Genomic DNA, 17,766 nt, shown 5'->3' on the forward strand with positions numbered 1-17,766 from the left:
TCAGTAGGATTTGACTTCCAATTTTAAGGATGCCTTTTTGCCTCTAACTGCCTCTTTTACTCTGTTATTAAGTCATGTTGGCATTTTTTGTCCTTTTTTAAATTTTTTCTCCAATTTTTTTAAATTGGGATATACATTTAATTTGAGCCTCTATTAAAAGTTTCCATGCAACTTGAGGCATTTCAGTCTTGTGACTGTTCCTTTTAATTTCTCTTTAACTAGCTTCCTTGTTTTTGTGTGGTTCCCTTTTGGAAGTTAAATGCTATTGTGCTGGGCTTCTTTGGTATTCCCCTCCCACCATAAGGATGGTAAATGTAATTACTTTCTGGTTGCTATTACGGAGCAGTTCAGCTATATTCACCTCTTGGATCAGATCCTGTGCTCCACTTAGGACTAAATCAAGAATTGCCTTTCCCCTTGTGAGTTCCAGGACTAGCCACTCCAAGAAGCAGTCATTAATGCTGTCTAGAAAATTTATCTCTGCACCCCATCCTGAGGTGACATGTACCCAGACAATGTGGGGATAGTTGAAATCCCCCCATTATTTTTGAGTTTTCTATTTTTGTAGCCTCTCTAATCTCCCTAAGCATTTCACAGTCACCATTACTATCCTAGGGTATGTCTACACTATGAAATCAGGTCGAATTTATAGAAGTTGTTTTTTTAGAAATCGGTTTTATATATTCGAGTGTGTGTGTCCCCACAGAAAATGCTCTAAGTGCATTAAGTGCATTAACTCGGCGGAGTGCTTCCACAGTACTGAGGCTAGCATCGACTTCCGGAGTGTTGCACTGTGGGTGGCTATCCCACAGTTCCCGCAGTCTCCGCTGCCCATTGGAATTCTGGGTTGAGATCCCAATGCCTGATGGGGCTAAAACATTGTCGCGGGTGGTTCTGGGTACATATCGTCAGGCCCCCGTTCCCTCCCTCCCTCCGTGAAAGCAAGGCAGACAATCGTTTCGCTCCTTTTTTCCTGAGTTACCTGTGCAGACGCCATACCCCGGCAAGCATGGAGCCCGCTCAGGTAACCGTCACAGTATGTCTCCTGGGTGCTGGCAGACACAGTACTGCATTGCTACACAGTAGCAGCAACCCATTGCCTTCTGGCAGCAGACGGTGCAATATGACTGGTAGCCGTCATCGTCATGTCCGAGGTGCTCCTGGCCACGTCGGCCATGAGCGCCTGGGCAGACATGGGCGCAGGGACTAAATTTGGAGTGACTCGACCAGGTCATTCTCTTTAGTCCTGCAGTCAGTCCTATTGAACCATCTTATGGTGAGCAGGCAGGCGATATGGATTGCTAGCAGTCCTATTGCATCATCTTCTACCGGGGAGCCATGAGATGTGGATGGCATGCACTCCTTCTGCACCGTCTGCCAGCCAAAGATGTAAAAGATAGATGGAGTGGATCAAAACAAGAAATAGACCAGATTTGTTTTGTACTCATTTGCTTCCTCCCCCTCCCCCATCTAGGGGACTCATTCCTCTAGGTCACACTGCAGTCACTCACAGAGAAGGTGCAGCAAGGTAAATGTAGCCATGTATCAATCAGAGGCCAGACTAACCTCATTGTTCCAATAAGAACAAAAACTTAGGTGCACCATTTCTTATTGGAACCCTCCGTGAAGTTCTGCCTGAAATACTCCTTGATGTAAAGCCACCCCCTTTGTTGATTTTAGCTACCTGAAGCCAACCGTGTAAGCCATGTCATCAGTCGCCCTCCCTCCGTCAGAGCAACGGCAGACAATCGTTCCGTGCCTTTTTTCTGTGCAGACGCCATACCAAGGCAAGCATGGAGGCCCCTCAGCTCACTTTGGCAATTAGGAGCACATTAAACACCACACGCATTATCCAGCAGTATATGCAGCACCAGAACCTGGCAAAGCAATACCAGGCGAGGAGGCGACGTCAGCGCGGTCACGTGAGTGATCAGGACATTGACACGGATTTCTCTGAAAGCATGGGCCCTACCAATGCATGCATCATGGTGCTAATGGGGCAGGTTCATGCTGTGGAATGCCGAATCTGGGCTCAGGAAACCAGCACAGACTGGTGGGACCGCATAGTGTTGCAGGTCTGGGACGATTCCCAGTGGCTGCGAAACTTTCGCATGTGTAGGGGCACTTTCATGGAACTTTGTGACTTGCTTTCCCCTGCCGTGAAGCGCATGAATACCAAGATGAGAGCAGCCCTCACAGCTGAGAAGCGAGTGGCGATAGCCTTGTGGAAGCTTGCAACGCCAGACAGCTACCGGTCAGTTGGGAATCAGTTTGGAGTGGGCAAATCTACTGTTGGAGCTGCTGTGATGCAAGTAGCCCACAAAATCAAAGATCTGCTGATATCAAGGGTAGTGACCCTGGGAAATGTGCAGGTCATAGTGGATGGCTTTGCTGCAATGGGATTCCCTAACTGTGGTGGGGCCATAGACGGAACCCATATCCCTATCTTGGCACCGGAGCACCAAGCCGGCGAGTACATAAACCGCAAGGGGTACTTTTCAATAGCGCTGCAAGCTCTGGTGGATCACAAGGGACGTTTCACCAACATCAACGTGGGATGGCCGGGAAAGGTACATGACGCTCGGATCTTCAGGAACTCTGGTCTGTTTCAAAAGCTGCAGCAAGGGACTTTATTCCCAGACCAGAAAATAACTGTTGGGGACGTTGAAATGCCTATAGTTACCCTTGGGGACCCAGCCTACCCCTTAATGCCATGGCTCATGAAGCCGTACACTGGCAGCCTGGACAGTAGTCAGGAGCTGTTCAACTACAGGCTGAGCAAGTGCAGAATGGTGGTAGAATGTGCATTTGGACGTTTAAAGGCGCGCTGGCGCAGTTTACTGACTCGCTTAGACCTCAGCGAAACCAATATTCCCACTGTTATTACTGCTTGCTGTGTGCTCCACAATATCTGTGAGAGTAAGGGGGAGACGTTTATGGCGGGGTGGGAGGTTGAGGCAAATCGCCTGGCTGCTGGTTACGCGCAGCCAGACACCAGGGCAGTTAGAAGAGCACAGGAGGGCGCGGTACGCATCAGAGAAGCTTTGAAAACCAGTTTCATGACTGGCCAGGCTACGGTGTGAAAGTTCTCTTTGTTTCTCCTTGATGAAACCCCCCGCCCCTTGGTTCACTCTACTTCCCTATAAGCTAACCACCCTTCCCTCCTCCCTTTAATCATTGCTTGCAGAGGCAATAAAGTCATTGTTGCTTCACATTCATGCATTCTTTATTCTTTCATCACACAAATAGGGGGATGACTACCAAGGTAGCCCAGGAGGGGTGGTGGAGGAGGGAAGGAAAATGCCACACAGCACTTTAAAAGTTTACAACTTTAAAATTTATTGAACGCCAGCCTTCTTTTTTTGGGGCAATCCTCTGTGGCGGAGTGGCTGGTTGGCCGGTGGCCCCCCCACCGCGTTCTTGGGCGTCTGGGTGTGGAGGCTATGGAACTTGGGGAGGAGGGCAGTTGGTTACACAGGGGCTGTAGTGGCAGTCTGTACTCCAGCTGCCTTTGCTGCAGCTCAACCATACACTGGAGCATACTGGTTTGATCCTCCAGCAGCCTCAGCATTGAATCCTGCCTCCTCTCATCACGCTGCCGCCACATTTGAGCTTCAGCCCGCCACTTACTCTCTTCAGCATGCCACCTCTCCCCCCGGTCATTTTGTGCTTTCCTGCACTCTGACATTATTTGCCTCCACGCATTCGTCTGTGCTCTGTCAGTGTGGGAGGATAGCATGAGCTCGGAGAACATTTCATCATGAGTGCGTTTTTTTTTTTCTTTCTAATCTTCACTAGCCTCGGGGAAGGAGAAGATCCTGTGATCATTGAAACACATGCAGCTGGTGGAGGAAAAAAAGGGACAGCGGTATTTAAGAAGACACATTTTATAAAACAGTGGCTACAGTCTTTCAGGGTAAACCTTGCCGTTAACATTACATACATAGCACATGTACTTCCGTTACAAGGTCACATTTTGCCTCCCCCCACCGCATGGCTACCCCCTCAAACCTCCCCCCTCCCCGTGGCCAACAGCGGGGAACATTTCTGTTCAGCCACAGGTAAACAGCCCAGCAGGAACGGGCTCCTCTGAGTGTCCCCTGAAGAAAAGCACCCTATTTCAACCGGGTGACCATGAATGATATCTCACTCTCCTGAGGATAACACAGAGAGATAAAGAACGGATGTTGTTTGAACGCCAGCAAACATACACTGCAATGCTTTGTTGTTCAATGATTCCCGAGTACGTGTTACTGGCCTGGAGTGGTAAAGTGTCCTACCATGAAGGACGCAATAAGGCTGCCCTCCCCAGAAACCTTTTGCAAAGGCTTTGGGAGTACATCCAGGAGAGCCGCGAATGCCAGGGCAAAGTAACCCTTTCACATGCTTGCTTTTAAACCATGTATAGTATTTTAAAAGGTACACTCACCGGAGGTCCCTTCTCTGCCTGCCGGGTCCAGGAAGCAGCCTTGGGTGGGTTCAGGAGGTACTGTCTCCAGGTCCAGGGTGAGAAACAGTTCCTGGCTGTCGGGAAAACCAGTTTCTCCGCTTGCTTGCTGTGAGCTATCTACAACCTCCTCCTCATCATCATCTTCTTCTTCGTCCCCAAAACCTGCTTCCGTGTTGCCTCCATCTCCATTGAAGGAGTCAAACAACACGGCTGGGGTAGTGGTGGCTGAACCCCCTAAAATGGCATGCAGCTCATCATAGAAGCGGCATGTTTGGGGCTCTGACCCGGAGCAGCCGTTCGCCTCTCTGGTTTTCTAGTAGGCTTGCCTCAGCTCCTTAAATTTCACGCGGCACTGCTTCGGGTCCCTGTTATGGCCTCTGTCCTTCATGCCCTGGGAGATTTTGACAAAGGTTTTGGCATTTCGAAAACTGGAACGGAGTTCTGATAGCACAGATTCCTCTCCCCATACAGCGATCAGACCCCGTACCTCCCGTTCGGTCCATGCTGGAGCTCTTTTGCGATTCTGGGACTCCATCATGGTCACCTCTGCTGATGAGCTCTGCATGGTCACCTGCAGCTTGCCACGCTGGCCAAACAGGAAATGAGATTCAAAAGTTTGCAGTTCTTTTCCTGTCTACCTGGCCAGTGCATCTGAGTTGAGAGTGCTGTCCAGAGCAGTCACAATGGAGCACTCTGGGATAGCTCCCGGAGGCTAATACCGTCGAATTGTGTCCACAGTACCCCAAATTCGACCCGGCAAGGCTGATTTAAGCACTAATCCACTTGTCAGGGGTAGAGTAATAAATCGATTTTAAGAGCCCTTTAAGTCGAAATAAAGGGCTTCATCATGTGGACGGGTGCAGGTTTACATCGATTTAACGCTGCTAAATTCGACCTAAAGTCCTAGTGTAGACCAGGGCCTAGTCAGGTGGAACTAAATTGTCAGATTCTTTCCTCTTGCTTTAAGGCTTATAGCAGTTACACGCTACTGCTGTGCATTGTTGTAAGCCCACAGGCTTTGTCCTCTCCTGAACACTGGATTGGCATTCTGGTTCCTTTCCATTAAGCTGTTTGTTGTTTTATAAAACTCTGTAGCTGTGTATCCAGGCAAGTTACCAATTTCTCAATCTTTTAATATCTGGTTGATTTAGGTAACATTCCCGTAGACATGGCTTGCTGTATTTTGAAGAATAACTCTTGTCTACATGGTTCTAAAAGGAGTGCAAAGAATTACTCAGAGTTCTGTATGGAAAAGATTTTTCCAGCACTAGGTACAAATTAGATTGTTGTTGTCTAGATTAAATCAGCATAATTTCAAACACACTGATATTACAGACTGAAACGCTCCTTTGGAGTGTGGTTACTAATGAGTCCATCTCTTAACATCACTTTTTGTGGTCAGACTGAGAGCCACAACAATCCATTGTTAAATGTGTTTTTCACCATCTTGCCGTTATATTTAGGAAAGGAAAAATTAGCTTTACCAAGCATAGAGCAATTAGAGTTAATGTGTTCATGATCTAAAACAGTGGGGTCCAATTTCAGCCTGAAGGCCCAATCTATTATTTCAGAAAGATGAAGGGGTTACAAGTAATACTGTAGGGCAGAGACTTGATTGTCTCCCTTTCCTTGCATTGCACTGCAAGTCCATTGCTTAGGATTGTCCTGTTTGTTGGTTCTCAGTCTCTCGTCTTTCTACCCTCTCCTGGGCTATCCTTTGGTGGCAGTTTGGAGGAAGGGAGACAGCCTTATTAAACTTTCCTCCAGACTCAGGCAGAACCAGTTGATCTCCATCCTGTTTTGCAGGGGCTCCCACAACCTGGTAAGGGAGCAGGCTATGGTGCAACCAGAGCTACTGTTCTCCCTTCCTTGCAAAGCAGCAGGCAGCCAGAGAAGCTACAATAGGGAAGGGATGGGAGCTGATAGGTGCACTTCTGGCTCACACCAGAGGCTGCAGGGAAGATGAGAGACAGATAGGAAGATATTGTCTGTCCTCTACCTCCTCCCTATAGTGATTAAGCTGATACAAATATTTCATTTTTAAAGTCACAGCTCAGGGAACATATTTTCAATTCTTAATCAAATACAAATTTTCTTCTTAATACAGTTGCCCTCAGCAGCCACATTTTGTTACCTCGAGAACTGCAAGTGTTAGTTCACCAGCACTGCACTAGGCTCTTTCCCATAACCAATCTGCACACACAATCCTGATTGGCTGACGTGACCAGAGACACTTGTGTGATTGTTTTCAGGGAAATCAGGTAAGATCCATATAGCATGAGGGAGCAGAAAGTATGTATTAACACAAGATGAGATATTTATTAGCGATGACAAATCTATGGAAGTCTGTGGAGAAGTGAAAAAACTGTTCCCTGTGAATGTTTTGAATGACTGTCATTCAAAACACACCATATAATCAAGACAAAAATTAATCTGCTATAAGAATGATACCTTTTGTCATGGTAACAAAGAACAGATACAGTTGCCCAGCTTTGAGCCTCAGGCTGCTCTGTGTTGGGCCTGTCAGCAGCACAAGTTAGGGGGCTATTATAGCAGCCAGGGATTTCCAGGGCATAGGAATGTCTCAACCTTAATCCTTTACCCAAATTTCAAACCCAGCATTGGCTGCAAGGTGGAGTAGTGGTTTAGGAGCTTCTGTGGCAAATCCATGACAATCCCCTACATATGGGGAATTCTTGTGCAAGACTACTTCTCTGATATAAAAAATACAGAATCACCCTCCGAGTTTGTGGAATAATTTTCATAGTTAGAAAATAATCTAAATCAAGTTCTGTATCTGTGTGAAAATATATCTGTAAGCAAAACATATTCCATGTCATGAATAAAGATTGTAAACAAATGTACAAGAAAATGGTCTGAGAGCAAATGATGTTCAATACTTGAACAGAGCAGCACTATTAGAGCTCAAGTGATCAAATTCTGCATTAGCAGGGAGATGGGGCAGGGATATTGTGAGGGAACCTACCCAAACCTAAATACCACTGAATAATCTCTCCCACCAAGGACAGTTCCTCCAAGATAGTGGAACATGTTCAAAACCAAAAGATAAGGTGTACACGCAGGAACAAAATGTAACCATCCTGCTTAATATACATGATGGGAAAAGCAGGAAAGAACTGTATATATTAGGATAACAAATAATAGCAATACAAGGACTAGATCTGAACAAGGACGTTAAGTGAAGATGAACATAAATATAGCTTGAAAATTAAATATGCAAACTTCAAATTCAGCACATTATGTTGCAGATTCCTTCTTTAACTCTGGACTGCTAGTTAATGTGTAGGTTTTGAGACCCGAAGGGATCATCAGATCATCTAGTCTGACCTGTATAACACCCATCCATAGAATTTCACCTAGTTACCCTATATTGAGCCCAGTTCCTTGTGTTTGACTAAAGCATGTCTTCCAGAGAGGCATCCAGTCTTCCTTTGAAGCCATCAAGAGATGGAGAATCCATCACTTCCCTAGCAATCTGTTCCAACGGTTAATCATCCTTACAATTAAAAATCTGTGCCTTATTTCTAATTTGCATTTGTCGGGTTTTAACTTCCGGTGATTGCTTTTTGTTATATCTTTATCTGCTAGATTAAAGAGCCCTTTTAGTACCTGGTATTTTCTCCCAATGAAGGTACTTAGACACTGGGATCAAGTCACCTCGTGATATTCTTTTTGACAAGCTAAACATTGAGCTCTCTAAGTTTCTCACTGTAAGGCATTTTTTTCCAGCTCCCGAATGAGTTTCGTGGCTCTTTGCAGCACCATCTCCAATTTTTCATCCTTTTTAAAATATGGACACAAGAACTGGACAGAGTATTCAATTTTTGGTTTCACCACTGCTGTACACAGAGGTGAAATAACCTCCCTACTTCTACTTGCTTCTCACCTGTTCATACGCTCAAGGTTTGCATTATTATCTCTCTTTGCCACAGCACTGCACTGGGAGCTCTGTTCAGTTGTTTGTGGAGTATGATCCCTTCCATCTTTTTCAGTGTCACTGCTGACCAGGATATTGTCCTCAGGTCTGTAGATATGGTCTGCATTCTTCATATTTAGAGCTAAGACCTTGCATTAGGCTGTATTAAAACACATTTTGTTTGAATGGGCCCAGCTTAAAAAACAATCCAGATCACTTTTAATGACTGCTCTGTCCTCTTCATTTACCACTCAACTAATTTTTGTATCACCCACAAATTTTATCAGCTGTGATTTTATATTTACTTCCAGATCATTGATAAAAAATATTGAATAATGTTGGATTGATGTTAATTATGTGGATTTTTATTTTTGTGTATATGCCAGAATATTTGTTTCTGTATTTTATAACATGCTGCCAACTGCTTGATACTGCACAACACAGAAAAGGCACAGCAGTGCTCCTGCCCCACAGGGCTTGCTTGCAGTCAAGGGCCAAATCATAGCTCATAGGAGGGGACTTTTTGGAACATTCACAAAAATTAGCTACAGGGTGAGGCAAGCTCAGTTTTGCTACTTCACACACACGTTTAGAGTTTATCCCCAAACCTGGCAGACCCCAGAGGATCTGTGGAAGGCCAGGGTCAGTTACACAGAAGCCTGCTGCCTCCACACCAGTTCTGCACCCCAGGGGCCTCACGCAGCACGATGGTAGCAGAGCAGCAATGGGGCCATCCTAAAATGGAATTACCCCTTGCCACCATGACCCTTGGTTCTGGAGGTATATTTCCTCTTCTGAGTAAGTTCTGCAGGGCCAGAAAGGGAACTATTTGCATCCCCTAGCCCTGAGCCTCCAATTCTTTCATCTGGCCCATTCAGTCCCACCCACCCATCGGCACAGACCCAAGACAACAGGGAGAGGACTGCAGGCAGGGGAACTGTACTTTGAAGATGGCTGAGCCTTCCTGGAGAATACATGTTAATCTCAGGGGAATGTTGCTGTCTAGTTCCAAGTAACTTAACCCCAGATATCACAGGACAAGGAAGCCTTAAATTTACAGTTTTCTTTATTTTATAAACCTGTGAGAAAAATGATGAATTTCAGAAGAGATGGTCGTGGTGAAGGGGGTGCACGGACACAACAGATAATTTGCTCTGCTGTTTGATCCACTGCAGGCGCAGAACTAGGTTGTATCACTGCTAGACGCACAGCCCAGGTGAATCCAGGAGCAGCCCTGCCTTCAAACACATTGACTGAGCATGTGCACAGTGGGTCACAAAGGACAGTTGTGAATTCAGCAATGTTACAAAACATGCAGTTGTCAAGATTGTATAACAGCTGCTTTGGGAACAGACAAGTACCTGCTGTTGAAGGACCATGGAGGATGTAGAAACTGATAAGTTCAGGATCCCCAGTGAGAGAGACTTTCAGATTGATGTACACAAGCTAGAATTGGAGAGAAGGAACGAGGAAGCTGAGGAGTGTTTCTGCTTGGTTCTTTCCTCACTGGAACATCATAAGACTACAAGTTCAGTTCCTGCAGATTATCAAAAGTCTGAGGTGGCATCATGCACATCAGCACTCTCAGCTGCAGGACATTTACTGCAGTTATTTCACTCTGGTAAGATTACTATTTATGATTTTATTTTATAGATTCCAAAGTGTACGAGTTGCTTCACCCAAGAACAGCCCTTATCTCAGTGATCTTACAATATACATTTTAGATGTAACAATCCTAGTGAGGGTTGTAAATAGTAGGTGGAGATGGGACAAGAAAGGATAAGGGTTAGGACCACACAATAACATGCTTGTTTACTTTAGGCATGTGCACACCTTGGTGACTCTTTTTTGTTTATTTAAGATACAGGTCAGGATAACAGAAATAGGGAGTATTATCAACTTATTTATTGTGGGCATCTCAGCTTATTGCACATTTTTAATGCACCCATCACTATACAATCTGGGTGCCCCACAAAAATTTGAGATATATTATCCTCCTAAATGGGAGAATGTACCGGCATTCACTCTGCTAAAGTTATCTTATAATGATTCAATCCTGGCAGGAAATCCCCAGGTCAGCATTGTTAGGGATACTCCTGCCCTGACTGTTGGGAAATACATACAGTTAGATTGTACCCCTCTTACATTACTACACAAGTAATTCTGTTGAAATCAAAGGGACTACTTGCATAAAAAAGGTATCGCTGCTCAGCATAAGTAAGGGTGGTGGAACAATCTGGCCCTATGTAAGTTGGCTGTTCTTGCTCTGCTCTCTCAGGGCCTGACCCAGCTTCCTTTCATGTTAAAGGGAGTTATGCCAGTGACTTCAAGGGAAGCGATAGTAGGGCCTGAAAACTCAAACCATCTCTGTCAAAGTCAATGGAAAGATTTGTATTGACTCAGTGGAAATTGGATTGGCCCCTAAATGTGGTAAATCTTGATGGTTTCCAGACACATGGGGAAAAAAAAAAGGTCCTGGCCATGAAGAGCTTACAGTTTCAGTTAGATATAACACAGCAGAAGAAGAGAAAAACCTATTGGGGAGAGGGCAGGGAAGGATGATGGGTACAACAAATAAGGCTCACATAATTTGTTTTGTTGCATATATATCATGTTGGTTCCAGTTTTGTGGCACTGAGGTTTTAAACAGGAAATGTGGTATTTCAATTAAGTGTACTATTTGAATAGCAGAGATGAAACTCCACCCAGCCCCAGATGTCATGGAATAGTGATAATGCAACCAAGATACTTCTCCTTTCCAAAAAACCCAGTGCAGTCCTAGCATATTCCTTGCACTCTTTGACACTTCCCATCAGCACAAAGAATCAGAAAGCTCACATTTCCAGTTGAAGAGCAGAGGATGGCTCTGGATAGATTTATTACTTTAGTTCTGTTTCTCAGATAACTAAGGTGACATGAAGATAACCATCATGTTTTTTAAATGTCAGCTTGGTATATTACAACTCTGTATGGGGAGATACTAATACAAGAAGATTGTAAATTCCAGATATATCAATACAAGGAAAGAGGATCCTTATCTACAGGTCATCGATTGACTGGACGCACCAGTCAAAGAGAGCATTATAAAATTTAAACACATGCTGCATTTAAGAAATGGAGATGTGCCATCTTTGTAGCTCAGTAATCAGAGCTGCTTAAGTAATTGTCTTACTGCTAATTTAATTTGACAGTGAAGCTGATACTGAATACGTCTGATGACCTTGCTGACAAATTAAAAACAGTAGTACATCGGTAAATATTACAGCATTAGCTCTCAAAAGGAATAATACTATCATGCAAACCTGATTCCATTTTTCAGTACTGTAGATGCAACATTTTGGAAATGAGATGAATTAAATTAATGCAGCAAAAACAAAATTCCGTGGATGAACTTTCTAAAGTCTATAATTATAGAAAAATAATTAAAAGTTTAGTGGTTAGCTCAGGGAACTGTGAGTTGGGACTCTTGGGTTCTTTTCTTGGCTCTGCTTGTATAGCCATGGAGTCACAGTCTCTCTGTGTTATGCCAGTTTCCTCATTCGTAAAATGAATATCAAGCCACCTACCTCCCAGGGCGCTTTGAGTCTTAATTAATAAGTGTTTGTAAAGTACTTTCAGATCTCCAGGTACAAGCTGTTACAGAGCTGCAGAGCATTATTATTATTACTTTAGCTTAGTTTCACACTGATGAATGTCACACTGGTGAGTGGTGTATGGAAGCTTTTTCTCTGATAATAATCTGGGCATAGGTATTTCAATCCAATGATCTCAAACACTTTACAGACATTAATTAATGAAACCATGCAAGGCAGGGAAGTATTGTCCCCACATTTTTTAGAGGAACTAGGAGGCTAAGTAACTTGCTCAAGATCACACATAAACCCATGATACAGTAGGGAATTGACAGATGCCCTGACTTCCAGTCCTGTGCTTTAATCACAGGATCATATCGTTTTTATAAGTGCATTTCATTAAAGAAATGTTAAATTCTGGCTCAGCTGGTAGCTCAGAAAGTTGTCATTCTGGCTACCCATATCTGGAAGCAAGCGCATGACTTTTATAATGCAGGCCAAGAGAGCCTTGAGGGAGAGGACACAGACTTTTTCACACTTGACTACATCCCAGCAGCCTGTTTAAGTAATGACAATGTCAGAAGTGCGCAATGTACTTGTAGCTGTGTCAGTCCCAGGGTATTAGACAAGGTGAGTAAGGTAATGTCAGAAGTGTCTCTTATATGCTCTCCAGGCTGTGGTGACTGTTTTGCACCCATTTGATTTAAAGGAAAGAAAACTAGTATTTTAAGGAGAAAATACGGGTAAAAAATAAATGTGGTTTGTCTCTAACTGATTTCATACCTGGACTCAGAAAGGTACATGTCATCTGTGACAGTGTAACAGTGAATGAAGGGCAGGTAATGCTTGGATACTTAACGCTTCACTGTAAAGATTAAGGGATAATGCTGGAAGGTAAAATGCCTTAACTTGTCAAATGAGCACATTTTTATTCTCCATGTTTTTCAGGCACTCCTACCCTCATTTGACTCCAGACAGATCTGGAACTACCTTTACCTTTGTCTGTTCAGGAGGCTGATTCAGCCAAAGTATGTTCTGGGAATTTTTGCTCATCTACCACTCACCCTGAATTTCTAAGTGTGAATCAAAGCATCTCCAATAAACTTTCATTTGCTGCTGTGGCCCAGAATTCAGCACCAAAGAGCAAAAATGAAAACTGGACATCTTCATGGACTTTGAAAAACAGCTGCTCTGATAATGTAAAATGTCCTCAGAAAAGTTATGAGACTGATCAACTGTCAATAGCTATAGAAAGTGCATATCATGGCTAACCGGAGCCTGAAGATTGTGTTTTGTATTCTTTGGATAACTGTGTTTGTTCTTAGTGGAGATCTCACCTGCAAATAAGTCTATAAACAGAGCTGAAAAGGGAAGGAGAAAGAAGAAGGCATCTTTGCCAAGGAGCCCGGTAGCTGTGAAAGCTGCAGTGTTCTGGTGTAGAAGAGATTTGTGTGTATATGACAAACCTGCATTAATAAAGACACAGGATCTTGAGGTTCCAATTATCCCTGTTTTCCAGTGGAGCTTCCATGAAGAAAATGGGCAAAATTATACATTGGCAGCTGGAGGCGCTATCAGATATGGGCTTTCCTATGCCCTGCCGTAGCTGAACCAGTCTCTGCTGGTCAGGTTTAAACTCTTTTTGAGATCTTTTAAGACAAAAAAACTTGTACCTTTCCCTATATTCCAGTTTTTGTGGGAGATGACATTTAAGTATTCATATGAGTCTTTTGGCTAGCTTCTAGCATATTTTACAACCTGAAGAATGACTGGGGTTTTGAAAATGACCCTCAAAGGAACATGAACCGGAATTTTGCCTTTATTTGTCTTTTTATAATGAATAAGCCTTTTTTATGTCATCTTCCACCAGTGATATTTGGTTTCTCTTTCTATTGTTGTGGATTTATTTTTATTTTCAAATCATTATTTTGAAGTAGGAAAGGAAGCGTTAGACTAAAAACTTGTTATATCTTTGTGGCTGCAAATCAACCATCCTTTCATAATCTACTGGTTTGTGTATAAATCACCATTGCCCTCTAGTGGATGGAATGTCAAACGTATTTGTACGTGCCTAGGTTCTGAGCTAGTGGAACTGATTTTCCTAGGTCACAGGTTTGGTAGATAAAAGTTCAATTTTCACACCTGTTGCCACATGCTGGTGACTGGTATATATTTGTGCCTACATGTTGTTGCATTTGACTCAGCATAACGTGCCTAAGTATTGCTGATCATATTGTATGCAAGAGCATCTTCTGTTCTAAAACTATTAAAGTAGCTAAGCAATAGTTTCTTGCTTCTTTGGACTGTGGCAATTTTGTTATGTGAAGGTTGAATATATAAATTTCTAAACATATGGCTTACACAGTCCATTTTTTTAAAGAAACTGGAAGGAAAATGGTTCTGTGGTATGAATTTCTCATGTCAAGGAGCAAAATGGAGGGTAAATAGTAAGAGATAAAAATACACAGGGATATAACTGTATATTGGAATTATTACATAGTGGTTAAATGGAATTTCACCATGGAGCCTGAATACGTGAGCATGCAAGGAATTGTATTAAAGATAGCCAAACAAGAGTTTGTTCATTTAGATTGACTGGGCAGCTCGTCAGAAAATCCTGGGACTTGGTGCTTTCTAATGGCTGGAGAACTTTCTTGGGAATGGTTGGGAACATTCCAGGGAACACTGCTGTACAGAACAGAAGCCAGATCTTGCTTCCATTGATGTAAATGGTTAATTCCTAGATTTCAACAGGAGCAGGATTATATCCTAGATCTAGCTTTAGACCCACTCTGTGATTAACCGTTTTTTTCTAATGGTCCCATAACGCTCTGAGTAAAAATGACTGTTTTTTAGTAGGACACTCACAGATTTGGTGAAGCATTGAATGAAAATATATATATAAAAAATAATCCTTTTAAGGAATTAGACACTGTGAAAAAAATCAGTTTATGCTGACAGATCTAACACCAGTCATCTCTCCCCCTGCCTCCATTTTGGTCAAATCAGTGCTTTATGAAGCTTAATTCACTAAGACAAGCATACCTAAGTTTCTCAGAAAGATGGCATGGAGAAATCTGGCTTATTGGCTGTTGACTCAATTTCCAGACAAGCCCACAGAATCAGTCAGACCTGTATAAAGGTTACATATTCCAAGGCACAGCTTTCAACATGACACCTACAGTATTTCCGTGCTCTAATAGCATGATGTACTTGGACAATTTGAGCTAGTCTTCCAAAGGAAGTGTTGGGTTCTCTGAAATCATATAATAACCTAGACAAGGCAATGGACATATTGTATTGGCAGCAGGATAATCTGGACAGTTTAATGGGTCCTTCCCATCTCTAAATCTTATATAATACTAGACTTTAGTATCCTAATGTATCCTAAATAAATAAATACAAATAAATACAACAAACAAACAAACAAACAAATCTGGACAATTTAATGGGTCCTTCCCATCTCTAAATCTTATATAATACTAGACTTTAGTATCCTAATGTATATACACTTTGGCTATAAACTGCTGTTAGTAATTTGTTTTTAGTGTTCTAAATGTAATAGACACCCCTATAACAGAACACTTGAGATGTCATATTCACAAAACATGGTAGCGTGTTTCTTCCCAATTATGGAAAGCGGGTAAGAGAAGGGAAACGTATCTCAGAATATATTCCCTTTGTGTTAGTAAATCCTGATTAGCCATATATTTCAGAATTACTTTATTCTGTCCTTCCTCTCTGCCCTCAATTTTTATGCAAGTTAAAACCTTGTGTTAGTACAGCGTTTCCCAAACTTAGAAGGCCTCTTGTTCAGGGAAAGCCCCTGGTGGGTGGGCCGGTTTGTTTACTTGCCGCGTCCACAGGTTCGGCCGATCGCGGCTCCCACTGGCCGCAATTTGCAGCTCCAGGCCAATGGGGGCTGTGGGAAGTGGCGGATGGTACCTCCCTCGGCCCACGCTGCTTCCTGCAGCAGCGAACCGCAGCCAGTGGGAGCCACAATCAGCCAAACCTGCGGACGCAGCACGCAAACAAACCAGCCCAGCCCGCCAGGGGCTTTCCCTGAACAAGCGGTGTCCCAGGTTTGGGAAACACTACATTAGCACATGGGTTATGACTGTTGTGGATTTGGGTTAACAATAAGGTAGGCCTACTGAGACCCAGTTATACTTTGTATTTGCATAATGGGTTTTTCATTTTTAAAGCACTCTGACAACATTTGTTACTTATCCTCACAATACCCTTGTGTGTGTAGTTCCATTTTAGAAATGGTGAGACTGAAGCCTAAATATTTAATGAATTACCCAAGGTGTCACAGTCAGCCAAGGAGCTAGGATTAAAATATAGACTGCCTTAGTCCCAGATAGGTGATCAAGCCACTAGAGGACATCTCTGTGACTGCAGTTCATGCTGAAAGGAAAGTCAAGATGCTCTAAAAATCCCACATAAACAAAGATTGAACTATGAAATAATAGTTTGCCAGCTAGAACCTCTTTCATGAATAGTTACATGGAAGCAGGACACTGATTGTGTAATTTCCATATATTCCTGGAAATGACTCATTTCAGAGCAGTTGGCTTTAGTGGCATTCTCTCTCACTTGTACTACTCAAAAGCTTAAAACAAATAGTTCCTAAAAAGTAGGTTTTAGGCAGTCCTAAGTTCATGTACATGTTGATAGTGTTGTCTATCACAGTGTTACTATTTCAAAGGCATGATTCTTGGACAGAATTTTCTATAAAGTCATTACAGATCTACAAGAAAGACAGCAACAGTCCTTATAAGATGCAGTTTGAGGTATGAAAACATACAGACTGGGGATTCTTTCTCTGGCTGTAATATAATCCCTATTCTTGACAAACTTCTTGATTTTATACTAAGATGTGCTGAAGATGATATAGTCAAGAATCAGGAAGTTTGCTTTTTGGTATCTGGATCACCTAAAAAGGTTTTAAGTACGGAATTTTAGATCCAGCCTCCTAGGACAGTCCTTATAATACAGGGCTAAAAGTTTGAGAGAGTCAGACACGACAATTGTCTAATGAAAGATGTCACTACCAGCGCCATCCATGAGGGAGCAATGAAGTATGAACAGAAAGAGACTGATTACATAGTGAAAGAATTTCCCTGCAGAACTCCAGGAACAAGAGCAGTAGTACACCCAAGCAAGACCCCTTCACAATAATACACCCAGGATATTCTGACATGGCAAATTAAAACTTGTAGGGAATATACTATGTTTCACAGCCTACTTATATTAGGCTCAGGCTGCACAACTCTTGTCATTCTCAGCCACCTTGCAGTACTGACTATAACAAGTGGTACTCCTGCAGTTGAATACATTTTAAATGGTTACTAATTCCCTTTATGATGGCACTCCCTACCCACTTTCCAAAAGCTTGACATTTGTGTAGTGAAGAAAAGCCACTTAGATACAGAAGAGGATGTCACACATGATCCTGAACATTCACATATGATCACAGCAACCATTTCCCAATTGGGTCACATTCAAGAATGGGTAGAACCCGCTGTTTCCTAACCATCAGTTGATAGCATTTACTTCTATTAAAAATCATGTTAAAGTTCAGTTTCTTTCTGCACAAGGGTTAGAGAAAAAACAATGAAATCCAAACAGCTCTAGAACTCATATGAAGAGTGACATATACAGGTAATGTCCTTCAATCAAATTGAGCTTGTATCCTTTTCTCACCTCCCAGATTAAACGTTTCAACAGGAGACTACCATTCATTCCCATCACTTCCATTTATCCCATCCCCCTTGCAATCCTAAAGTACACTGGACTTATCC

General features: G+C 42.8%; 1 long non-coding RNA gene across 1 annotated transcript in view; it reads left to right on the forward strand.

Annotated features, from left to right (window-relative positions):
• Positions 1-14,343, forward strand: part of LOC125645264 (uncharacterized) — a 46,616-nt gene extending 32,273 nt beyond the window's left edge. The window contains exons 2-3 of the long non-coding RNA XR_007359268.2: positions 9,563-10,008; positions 12,908-14,343. This is a non-coding gene — a long non-coding RNA (uncharacterized LOC125645264). The remainder of the gene's footprint in view (positions 1-9,562; positions 10,009-12,907) is intronic.
• Positions 14,344-17,766: the final 3,423 nt, after the last annotated feature.

Source organism: Caretta caretta, chromosome 12, assembly GCF_965140235.1.
Source record: "Caretta caretta isolate rCarCar2 chromosome 12, rCarCar1.hap1, whole genome shotgun sequence".
Taxonomy (NCBI): domain Eukaryota; kingdom Metazoa; phylum Chordata; order Testudines; family Cheloniidae; genus Caretta; species Caretta caretta.